The 12,905-nt window shown below is 31.5% G+C and overlaps 1 long non-coding RNA gene across 1 annotated transcript; it reads right to left on the reverse strand.

The window, feature by feature from the left end:
• Nucleotides 1-580: 580 nt before the first annotated feature.
• On the reverse strand, nt 581-3,897 carry LOC111374155. The gene is made up of 2 exons (XR_002699081.1): nt 2,818-3,897; nt 581-1,047 (listed from the first exon to the last, which is right to left on the reverse strand). It is a non-coding gene; the product is annotated as an uncharacterized LOC111374155 (long non-coding RNA).
• Between the last annotated feature and the right edge of the window lie 9,008 nt (nt 3,898-12,905).

The raw sequence follows: 12,905 nt of genomic DNA on the forward strand, positions 1-12,905 counted from the left end.
CTTTATAGTATTAATAAATGTTTACATTATGCAGTGATTCTAGTGTTTTCTAATAACTCTATTAGAATTCTAATTCTATGTGTAATAGGAAGGAGAAAATTCTCATTACTTTAGGATGTATGGATCTTGACTTGGAGCTTCGTGTGGATGAATCACTTGACTCTATGGAATCAAGTACTCCAGGGAGAGGCCATTGTATGAATTGTGGGAAACATTCAATTGCTTGAGTGTGAGTCTCATAAAGACTCATGTCAGTAAATGCATCAGGGGATCAATTCCCTCAATGGGATAAGGCCAAGAACTTTATAAAGGCTATTGAAGAACAATTTGTAAGTTCTGACATAATGTTGTCTAGACATAATGTTGTCTAGTACCTTAATAAAAGGCTTTCAGGTATGAAGTTTGACAATTCTAATGGTGTGCATGAATACATAATGGAAATAAGAGACATTGTTGCTCGTCTTAAATCCCTGGAGATAGAAATTTCTAAGTCATTTCTTCTTCATTTCATTTTGCACTCTCCTCCTGCGGAATATGGTCCATTTAAAAGAAAATGCATAAAGAGCTAGTAATTTGCATATAGAAAAGAATATCAAGGCTTGCAGTAGAATAGATGAATTACTGGCATATTTTGCACTACTAAAAGCCTCTTTTTGAGCAATACGTAGCAAATGCTTTCTATCCAAATAAGCACCTAAAAAAATGCCTTAGCGAGTCTAATGGTAAGACATTTGAACATCATTATCCTTTCTCCATCAAGAAAACAAGCAATTATGAATAAGCTTCTCTGCAACGCAGGATATTACAATATGCATGCAGTCAAGCACAAAACCACCTTAACAGAAAAATGAAGAAACATCATGTACAAGAAAGTGACCCCATAGTTGTCTAATAAAAGACTAAAAGTCGAGAGCATTGGATAGGATGTCTACCGCTTGTGGTCGTTTAAGGTCTTACCCTCGAAAAATTCACCAGGCACATGTTCGGGATCCTCTGGATTGTACATGATGTACTTCTGTGGGTTATTACCCGTTCTCAACCAAAGGCCTGAAACGTATGTCAAAAATCTAAATTCATTTCACCATAATATACTCATGTTACATGAGGTAAGGATGATGTTAACAATAAGAAACAAACTATATAAGTCATTTGCCGCAAATTAGAAATATTATGCCACCAACGTAGAATCATTATCCTAAGCCTTTAATGAATGTCATGACTTTTTTAACCAATAATAAGAAATGTACCCGAAGCATTTTGTTCATGTGAAACCCACAAGTATACGTGATTGTTGACAAATAATAGATATAGTGAGTTGAAAGCATCGTCCTATCATACAGGGAATAAATTTCAATTCAAATTTACAAGTTTCGTATGAAATTTGAATTATGTAAACAAAATAAGTTTGACTTGATTTATGCTAACTTAGTCTAATAAAGCTGCAAAAATATGATTTTTATCAAATTATGAATGATTGTATTGGACCTAGAATCTGTCTTTTGCTATCTATTTTAATTCTTGATTAGTAGTCTAGTTTCGCTCATACGTTTATGACAACTGATCAAGTTAATATATTTAAATTTTTAAGACAAATTAATTTCATCTTAATCACGACCCAAATATATTCCTAGTCCAAATTCGAACAGTTAGAACACATTAAATTTTAGATTATCTATATGATTGCATACGTGATAAATTTTACTCCTAATATCTATTACACATATTTTAATTATGTCGGGTACTAAACATATTGTGAGTCTTCCAATACTACAATAAGCAACTAATTATCTAATTGACGACTTATCAATTAAATAATACAATGGATATGCAAAATTAATCAAGAAATATAAGAATTAAAATAAACTACTAGTCTTGAATTAGAAATAAATAACAAAAAGGATTTATCTTCATCCAATACAAAAGCGGATCTAGCCTAGCATATTAATATATAAATAATAAGAAGAAGAATAGAAAAATATCACCCGGATCATGAAATAATTCAAAAGATGTTGATTTTCAAATCCAATGTTAAAATCTTCAAAATCTTGATATAATTGGCTTTCAATTCTTGCTAGGGCTTGATCTCCTCTCTAAAAGTATAATAATTAACACTTTGTTTTTTATGAATTTGATGAAATTATTATGTATGAAGATGCAAGAGAGGTGTTTTTTTTTTTTTTTTTTTTTTTTTTTTTTTTTTAACCCTTATTTTCTATTTATGAAACTGAGAAAATAGATCAAAATCACGTCCAATTTGAGTCCCAAAAGAGTTTGAATCGTGAAAGTAAACTACTGATTCGTGAGTGCACCACTATCCGTGAGCAGCTTTCAATATTTTGGTCATAACTTTTTTTTCACTATCCGATTGAAGTGATTCAAAGTGACATGAAACTCAAAGAGCTAAAACTCTATTAGAAGTACAATTTTTTTCAATTCAAACGTTTGTTATCTGAAAAATGGGTCTCAAGTTGAGGCTAAAAATTCGGAGTATGACTTCTTTGGCTAAAAATTGATTTGTGCAAATACTTCAACTCTATTTCACTCCTTTGACCTCGAAATTACATACAATTGATCATATGTGATCTCCAATCATCATTTTATGGTGATTGGATTAAATGTCTTCAATATAGTAATGAAATACAACAAATTCAATCAAATCACATTCTAAGTCAATTTATACCACTCAACAATAAAATATAGTTCTCCAGGAAACTACAACTCAAACACACGTCTTTGATAATTGCTCTTGAAATTATGCTACTATTTCCTCCATCCGTGCTAGCAAGAGTGCAGAAGGATAATGTATCTACAAATTACCTCGTCCTAGTATCTGACAAACTGTCTTGTGTTGCCTTTCCTACCGTATGGATTTTTCTCACTGAACCCATTTTGTTTGCCTTCGACTCTTTTCACCTTCTTGAATTTTGATGCTCTATTGTCTATGTTCAAGTTTACTTTCGGAGGAGATGATAAACAGAATGAAGCAACTATAGCCTGCAGCCTCAGTTTTGCTGACAGCCGCAGTGTAAGGGTTTAATTCTTGAGATATGGAATTGGACTCTTTGTGGGCACAGTGTACGGGCAAACTCTTGTTCCTTGGTCTGTTGGGACACATCCTGCGATTTACCTCCCTCACGATACGCTAAAAGCGGGGTAGTGGGGCCCTCAAGGTTGAGGATCAACCTTTTTTTTAAGAGTGCAGAAGGATAGTTGTTCAGAACATGCAAATCAATATAAGAGGATTGCTTGTGTGGTTAAAACGTAGGGAAAAGTTATGGGGAAACATAAAAAATATTCTCAATATCAGCTAAAAAATTGTGAGCACAATGTTAGTGTACTACCTTCACACAGAAGGTTAGTGGATACACATGCACTATATATATGTAGTTCAAGACTTTGTCGTGATGGGTGACCTACCACCATAAAATTATATGCAAGAAAAATGTCTAGTTTAAAATAATGGTATGGCTACAAAATTATGAGTTGTTGCACAAAGAAAGTAAAACGTACCTGTATGATGACAAAATCTGCTTAAATTCTTCTTCCAGCTTGGTTATAGCCTTGGCTAGTAAATTATTTATATGGCTGAGCTCTTGAAGCTTTTGTTGTCACTAAAAAACCTAATGTTGTTTCTTAGTTGCTCAATTGCTTGAAGATGGCTTTCCAGGTCCTCATGTGGCCCTTCAAGTATTTTAGCTTCAGTCAACAGAAACAAGTAAAACAAAGATATCAGCAGTTTGAGAGAGAGAGAGAGAGAGAGAGAGAGAGAGAGAGGAAAACACATCTGGGAGTTTACATAAAATAGGAAGGTGCCGATTTTAATTCATCTCTTCTCAAAACTCGAATTTTACTTTTTATTTCTATCAAATTGGGTTAATTTTAGCTAATTTACAACAAGGAAAAATAAAATTTTGTTAATATAAGTTTCGCTGTTCAAGGTAAATGATTTTTCATTTTCATATCAAGAATCAAGATAGATGGTACAAGTTGACTTTTCCTATGAATGTCTATGTATATTTTAGTATTTTTGATGATTGTCAACTTCCTCACAAGAGGAGGGTTCATGATTTTTTTATTAATCGTGAGCCTCCCTTCCATGTGTATAGTTGTCAATTATGATTGTTAATTCTGGTTGTACATGTAGCATAATCAGTATATTTTATATTTATAAATGTGATTGCAAGTTTTGAACTTTAAATGTTAAAGTTTTATGGTCATAATCGATTTTACGATTCTAAGGAATTTTCTAGAATCAAAGATTTTATTGTTAGTCCAATTACATGAAAATGCAGTAAATGAATGTAATATAAACAATGATTTGACATTCTTTTAAAAAAATATATTCTTAAATAGTAATTTGATATTATTTCAAAAACACATTTTTCAATAAAATAATATTAAACGCAAATTCAAAATTTTTTTTTATTTTTTAACCACACATTTTTCATCAATATAGTGTTAAAAAATGTATTCTTATGAAAATAATGTGGCTCAAATAAGAGCATAATAACTCGCACGTTCATTTGTATATGCCAAAACAGGGAAAATGAAAATAAATACGACAATTGCAAATCACAATTAGTCATCGTCCAAAATGGATGTGTATGAGATTTACTCAAGTCTGTGTGCAATTATATTAACCTTTTAGGGTCAAACTAAACTAATCAAAAAGCACAATAATTAACAAATTCACAATTATAATCTATCTCAATAAAGCGTTGTGCTAATATTTCCATTTCACGGTGGAGAAAATGACGTCAGTAATGTCACTTATATAAGGGAAAATACAACCAATTCGGATATTAAGCGACCATCAATTCAATTGTCAATCATTGAGTCACAATCATTTCAAATGTCCAAACACGTGTGAATGTAATTTCACACCTAAATGTCAATTTGGGGTAGTTGGGAATCCACACCAAGGGCCTATTTGAGCTACCTTATTTCTCAATAATGCATTTTAAAATAGTAAATTGATGGAAAAATGTGTGATTAAAAAAGAAAGAAAAATTTTAAATCTACATATAATATTATTTTATTAAAGAATATGTGATTGAAAAAAGAGAAAAAAAAATGTATTATAAAAAGAATGGAGATCAAATGAGGGCCAATACTGAAATTTCATTAACAAATCAGATTTAAGCGACCTAATTGTAGTGAGGATAAAGTTATTTGTACATAATTTTATGTATTTAAAATGGTGTCCACACACTCACGAGTGGGCCCCACACCTATGTGAGTGTGTGGACACCCTTAGATAGATAAAACTATGTACACCAAGCATAGACCTTATAGCGAATCGCCATTAACCTGGACGCATTGCATACTTAGACTATATTGCTACGAGGCAAAAATTAAATTTGAATAAATAACGAGCTGTTATAATCAAAATTAATGTGGACCTTCACACAGAAGGTTAGTTGACATACACTATATATGGAGCACAAGACTTTGGTGTTAGGTGACCTACCTACCACCATATAATTATATGCAAGAAAAATGTCTGCTTCAAAATAATGGTATGGCGACAAAGATAATAGGTTTTTTGCACAAAGAAAGTAAAAAGTATCTGTATGATGACAAAATCTGCTTAAATTCTTCTTCCAGCTTGGATATAGCCTTGGCTAGTAAATTAAAAAAATAATAATAATAATAAGTTGAACCCAACCTTGAGGGTTTTCACCGTCTTGTCTCTAAAGTTTTATGAAGAAGGTAAATCGTGGGATGTGTTCCAACAAGTAAGGGAACAAGAGCTGTCTGTACACTGTACCTATAAGGAGTCTAATTCCATGTCTTAGGAATCGAACCCTTACACTGCGGCTGTCAGCAAGGCGTGAGATAACCTCACTACTATTCTTTGCACCATTAGACTATGCTCGCAAGTAAATTATTTGTATGGTTGAGCTCTTGAAGCATTTGTTGTCACTAAAAAACCGAATGTTGTTTCTTAGTTGCTCAATTGCTTGAAGACAGATTTCTAGGTCCCATGTGATGTGGCCCGTTAAGTATTTTTGCTTCAGCCTACAGTAAACAAAGATATCAGCAGTTTTAAACAAAGAAAAAACACATCTGGGAGTTTGCATAAATAGGAAGGTCACGTTTTTCATTCATCTCTCCTCAAACCTCGAATTTTAATTTTTATTTCTATCAAATTGGGTTAATTTTAGCTTACTTACAAGAAGGAAAATTTTTTTTTTTGTTATTATAAGTTTCGCTATTCAAGGTAAATGATTTTTTCTTCATTTTCATATCAAGAATCAAGATAGATGGTACAAGTTGATTTTTCCCATGAATGTCTATGTATATTTTATGCATATAAATGTAATTAAAAGTTATGAACTTTTAATGTTAAAGTTTTATGATCATAATCGATTTTTACGATAACGTTAAGTAATGTCAATTATATAAGGAGTCACAATTTAGGGAAGTATAACCAATTCGATACTAAATGACAATTAATGAAGGAAAAAAAAAATTCACTATTCAATTGTCAATCATTGAGTCACAATCATTTCAAATGTCCAAAAAAGTTTGAATGTAATTTCACAAGTAAATGTCCCTTCGGGTTATTTAGGAATCCACATCAATACTGAAATTTCATTAACAAATCAGATTTTGGTGACCTAATTGTAGCAAACTTTCATTGATCTGATTCATTGCATTTAAGCTTTAAATTAAATTGACATGTTGTCATCATTAAACATATGGTTATCTCAATTTTTTTCTTGAACTATAAACAATAACTTAATAAAATCACGACAGAAGTTATATAATTGACACTAAATTTATCAAGAATCACTATATTAATTTAGTCATCTTAAACTCACGTCAATGGAGTGTGGTTTTAATATTCATGGAAGCACGTCAAGCTTCTTGTTGTATTTTTCTTGATTAATTTGACTTCTCGCAATTATCGTGTTCTTGGTTGATTAGACTATAATGCTTTGAGGTAAAAATTGAATTTGAATAAACAACGAGCTAAATGGTTGTGTTAAAAAATGCATGTAGTATTTATATATGTTAAATACAATATATGTTAAATAATAAAACAATATATGTTAAAAAATACATGTAGTATTTATAACTTGATTATCTTCAATAATCTTCAAGAATGATATCTTAATTCCGACGATCGGTCACTTTGAAAAAAAAACGAAAAAATTGAGTTCTTATAAAGATTAAACTCAAAATACACTTTTTCTTATTGGCATTGCATTGAGGGTTTTTAAAAGTATTTTCCCATTAGACTTTGCTGTAAAGGAAAGAAAAAAACGAATGGAAAGTGAAGTTTTGGCTTAAGATAGTTTTAGGATTCAGTGTTCTGAGATCTTGTGCATATTTGTGCAATACAACAACAAATAGAGAAATTATGGAAAAATCAAATTCACTATTATTTTTTAAAAGAATCGAATCGAAATCAATTGATTCTCGATGCACGGTCCCAAAATCGATCCATATAAAGGAACCAGAGCCCAACCTGCTGGTTCTATTCGGTTCCGTTCCAATTCCACCAATTCTGAAAAAAAAAAAAAAAATGAAAAAGTGTCCACTCATATCCAAAAGTTCCATAATCGTGATAACATTGTTCCACCACGGGATTCTCGTCTTGTCATTGATATTTGTACTAGAATGATCACGTGGATCGGTGGATGAGGACGTTTCATTATGAAATGTAACAATCAGTGAACTGGCAAAGGACTCAATTTCAGAAAATTTAGTGCAAATGCAAATTGGTGAACTGGCAAAAGACACAATTTCACATTACTTTTCAAAATGCCAATGTATGTGGAATCCTATTTGTCAGGGCAAAAATTCAAATGCCTCAATAAAAATCTTATTTTGTTTGTTAGTGCATAAAACTAAAAGTTTAAACGTGATTTGATGGTTATTTATATATTTCTTTGGTGAGAATTAAAATTAAAATTTTGAATTATGCTTCAGAATTTGGGATAATCCTTGGTTCCGTTCCAGGGTTGAGGTGGCAGCACCTCGACCTTGGATCTTCACACATGCAGGGCCCGCAGTTTTTACATTGGGGGGCAAGGTGCTGCCACCTCGGCCCTTGGACGGAATCCCTGGATATTATCCCGGGATCTTTAGCATTTTTCTAAATTTTTTAGTAGATTGTAACAGAAATTTTTAAAATATGTGATTGAAAAGTTATGAAATTAACGAAAAATACCATTGATATTGATTGTTTAACTTATTAAAATACCTTGCCCCCTGGACGGAATCCCGGGATTTTATCCCGGGATCTTTAGCATTTTTCTAAATTTTTTGATAGATTGTGACAGAAATTTTTAAAATATGTAATTGAAAAGTTATAAAACTAACGAAAAATGTCATTAATATTGATTGTTTAACTTGTTAAAATAGGGGACATGGTAATAAATTGAATTGTACCCAGAGCAGGTGATGGAATAGAATTCATATGGTTAAAATTGAATTGAATCCACTATTCCAATTTTTTGTCAGCTTTCTAATTTTTAGACAGTAAATTAATTCTTAAAACATTGTATGTGGACAGAACTGCGTCAGGCCTTTAATTGTTGCGAATCCCGTTGAAATTCAAAAGGTCAAAAACATCCTCATTTTTGGAAACTATTTTCCAAAAAAACCCTGCTATTCCATTTTTTCAATAACCTCCCGCCATTTATCTGGGGTAAAATTGCAATAGCGGTTCTTAACTTTTTTATTTTTTACATACTTTACTATAATCTTTATTTTTTGCCAACAGAAGTTCCTAACCTTTGATAAATATGCACTAAGGTCTATCTGGACGGAAACAGTCCAAAAATCGTTAGTTGACAAGAAAGAAATTAAGGAATCAATATCAAATAACACCGTCCAAAAAGGTATCAACATCGAATAAAATCGTCGCGATAACAGATAGTTCAAGGAATTTTACTGATCAACTGATGATGTTTTGGACGATTTTCGTCTAGATGAATTTCAGGTGCATATTTATAAAAGGTTAGGAATCTTCGCTGGTACAAAATGAAGGTCATGATAGAATCTGTAAAAAGTGAAAAGGTTAAAAACGGCTTTTGCAATTTTCCCTTTATTTGGAGGGTAAACTGGGAAATCAGATTTGGGTACCTGCCACAACTTTCCAACAATCAATCATGGATGGTGTTTGTTTGTGAATTATTGACAATTCATTCAATGTGCCCCCACAATGAAGAAAATGAAATTGGTAAAAGTTTGAAAAAAATGCTCTTGTTTGGCCCCATTAAAACGAATTATAAATTTTGAAATTGTATATTTTTTTTAATAAAGTCTGATTGAAAAAGGTAAAAGTTTGAAATAATGATCTTGTTTGGCCCCATTAAAACGAATTATAAAATTTTGGAATAGTATTTTTTTGGATAAAGTATGACTGAAAAAAAAGGAAAAAGCTTATTGAAATGAAATTGGACTCCTTGTAGGCGTAGTATACAGATAGCTCTTATTCCATGACTTGATGAGGCACATCCCGCAATTTATCTCTCTCACAAAGCTCTAGGAGCGGAATAGAACAGGAGGGATGGGACGGTGGGGGCTCTCAAGATTTGGGTTCAACCTTTATTCCACTCATTTTCATTTCTACAAACGGGAGCCAAAGAGGGGGAAAAATATATTATAAATTTAATGGGGCTCAATCACACGCAAGTTTTTCTCCAAGCTATTCACCTGATGGTTTTTTTCCTCGAGTTTTATTGATTAATGCTATGTACTCAAGCAATAAACAGTAGTATTCCATGACCTCTAGCTTATGATACATCACAGGAAGCGCTTTTCCTTGTCAATTACTAGATAAATTATAAGAAATTTCGCTCAAACTTCTTAATCCATGTTGAAATAAGTAATCAAGTTTTATTATTCTCGCTCGAATATTTCATCCATAAAATAAAAGTTAACATTTGCGGGTGATTGGTTGAATTTTTTTATATTTATATTTTTAAATTTTTGAAATGCCGATAAGTTGTGGATCTTATGTAATATTTGCATAATAAGTGAATATTAAGAAATGTTTGCATAGTAAGTGAATATTAAGTTGTATGTCATATAAAATATATATGGAATAAAAAATATGTTGTAAGCGAGTTTATGTTTTAACCTCCTCTACTAGGGAATGTCCTATCACTCCTAAACATTCATTCATCCTTTGGTTAGCTATTCGGGCAAAATTGCAAACTAAAGACAGGATGGTGCGTCTTGATATGGACCGAATCTGTCCGTTCCGTGGAGTCTTCGATGAATCTGCCCAACACCTCTTCTTTTCATGCCCTTTTTGTAGAGATGTTTGGGATCATATCCCGGATTGGTTGGCTATTCGATGCACCATGTCTACCTTGTTGAGCTCTTTAAAATGGGTGAAAAAGGAAGCCCGTGATAAGAAGTAGAGCAAAACGTATTGCACTTGCAACAATCGTGTACTACATTTAGACTGATGTTGATACATCTATTTTTATTTGTTTTCTTCAGGGTATGCCCAATGTAAATGTATTGATTACTTACTTTCTAATTTTTCGGGTATGTCCAGTGTACTTGTAAATTAATTTTGATTTATAAAATTTCACATTTACCTATCAAAAAAATAATAAGCATCGAAGTGCAAAGAACCCAGCCTATAAAAAAACCCTTTTCGGTCACTACTCCCAAAAAGAGAAATTGGTTGGCGCACCATACTTTGCCTGAGTTTTGCTTGGCAAGGGGGGCACAAGGGACAGGGAGAAGAATTATTGTACCTTCCTTTGGGGCCGACTTTTGTATCGGAGCAAATTTTAGATTTTCTATAATTATATTCTATTTATTTTGAATGATTGTTCGCCAGTCCAAGCAGCTCTTTTGCAAGTCCGATTTGGTATTTATTTTTCTTTCTTGAATAGTTTAAAATTTTAGATTTCTAAACCGAATTAATACTCATAGAAGGAAAATGACAACGGATTTGATACATGAAAACAACTAAAAAGAGAGAAACCAATTACTACAAGTTAGGGAAGGCAACTAATGTCAAACTCAAGTCTTGTCAATTCGAATAGAATATGGAGCTTCCTTATCTCCTATTTGGTTCTTATTCTTTTCTCATTAAAATAAAAAAATATCATCGTTATTTATCATATCAAATCACCAAATTTGAATTTCTATATCTTATGTAAGACCTGTAACGATTATATTTTTCATTCTCATTCTTCCAAAAATGAAAAATAAACGGGGGCTTAATAGACAACTGAGCTCTATTGATCTTTCCCCTTGATGAAGCCAATTTTAGGCTCCTTGAGCAAGTTCTACAAGAGTCCAACTGCTTAAAGTTCACAAAGGGATCCAATTTTTTTTTGAACATGTTGAAAAATATTGTTTTAATTTTTCAAACTGTCAAACTACGCGCCGACATGTATCCCATTTAAATTTGAGCCTGAATATGTAGCATGATTGTTTTTACAAACCTTTAAAAGAATCCACAATGTTTTGCCAGATTTCTCGAAGAAGACACCATTTATTTTTTTTATTTTTATATTTATTATTTTGTTTTTTTATATTTATTTTTGCTTATTTAAATTTATGGGTATGAATGTTTTTGACACCACTTTAAAGAATCGAAAATGTTTCGCCAGATTTCACGAGAAATTACTATTTGTTTTGATTGGTTGAGCAAAAGTGGAAAACTATGAAATTTATCGTGTATGAAATGATATTCAAGTTTATTTTATTTATGTCTCAATTAGCCTGTTTTTTGAAATTATAAGATGGTGAATTATATATGAAACCCCGTTTGAGTCTCATTCTTTTACAAATACATTTTTTCAGGGCTCATTTTCAATTACACATTCTTCAATAAAATAATATTACAAGCAAACTCAAATTTTTTTCTTTATTTTTAACCATACATTTATCAATCTACTTCGAAATACATTCTTTCCCCCAAAACACTGGCAGACCCACAGTGGATCCTGGTGGGTCACTTGACCTACCATTTTTTTTTTTAAGAAATCTGATATGAAGCAGAAGAACCAGAGCCCAAAAAATCTGAAAGCTTTGAATGAAGTTTTAATTTTTTAAAGAACGTGAAAAATTCATTCATGAAAAGTTATATGCCTCTTTCTTCAAGAGATTATTTCTTTTTGATGATTTCTTTGTTTTTCTTATCAAATAAAATTGAGGATCACTTAAGCGCTCCGATTTCTATCTTGTTTTGGCGATTTTATGATAATGGATTTTTGTTGTAATTTTTGTCTTTGTTTGGACCGGAGTGCGATTGATGATGTAACATTGAGAATTATTGTGATTTTTGTACTTTTCACTTGAATTGATTGTGATGGAAAAATAATATAAACGTAAATATACGTTTTCTTTTGATGATCACGAGATAAAAATGATGACAAAGTTGGTGATATTTGAGATAAATATAAATCTATATTTTTTTCAAGTTCGATTGTACTCCATCAACTCGAAACTTCTGCGTCCGTCACTGCCCAATATGTGATAAAAATTATATAAAAATTGTGGATTAAATAAAATGTGAATTTAAAAATAAAGTTTGACTAATTTTTAGTCAAAGGAATTATATAGAAGATGGGATAGTATAGGTGACAAACCAGAACAGGAAACGAGGCGTCCCATGACAATTGTGAAATTTTTGTCAGAAGATAGGGTAAAAAGATAAGAATAATAATGGTTCAACTGGGTTAAAAATAATAGACTATGTTAGTTAGTTATATATATATATATATATATATATATATATATTTATTTATTTATTTATTTATTAATTTTTTTATTTAATTTTTTTTGAAACAGTCTATTTATATTTCGACACCTGTTTTCCTATTTTTAATCCTATTTCTGTGGCATTTCTGAAAAGATAATAAAAGATCGAGCATAGAGAAAAAGTGGTGGTCCAATGACAATTGTGAAATTTTTTT

This window comes from Olea europaea, unplaced genomic scaffold (assembly GCF_002742605.1).
Source record: "Olea europaea var. sylvestris unplaced genomic scaffold, O_europaea_v1 scaffold1207, whole genome shotgun sequence".
Taxonomy (NCBI): domain Eukaryota; kingdom Viridiplantae; phylum Streptophyta; class Magnoliopsida; order Lamiales; family Oleaceae; genus Olea; species Olea europaea.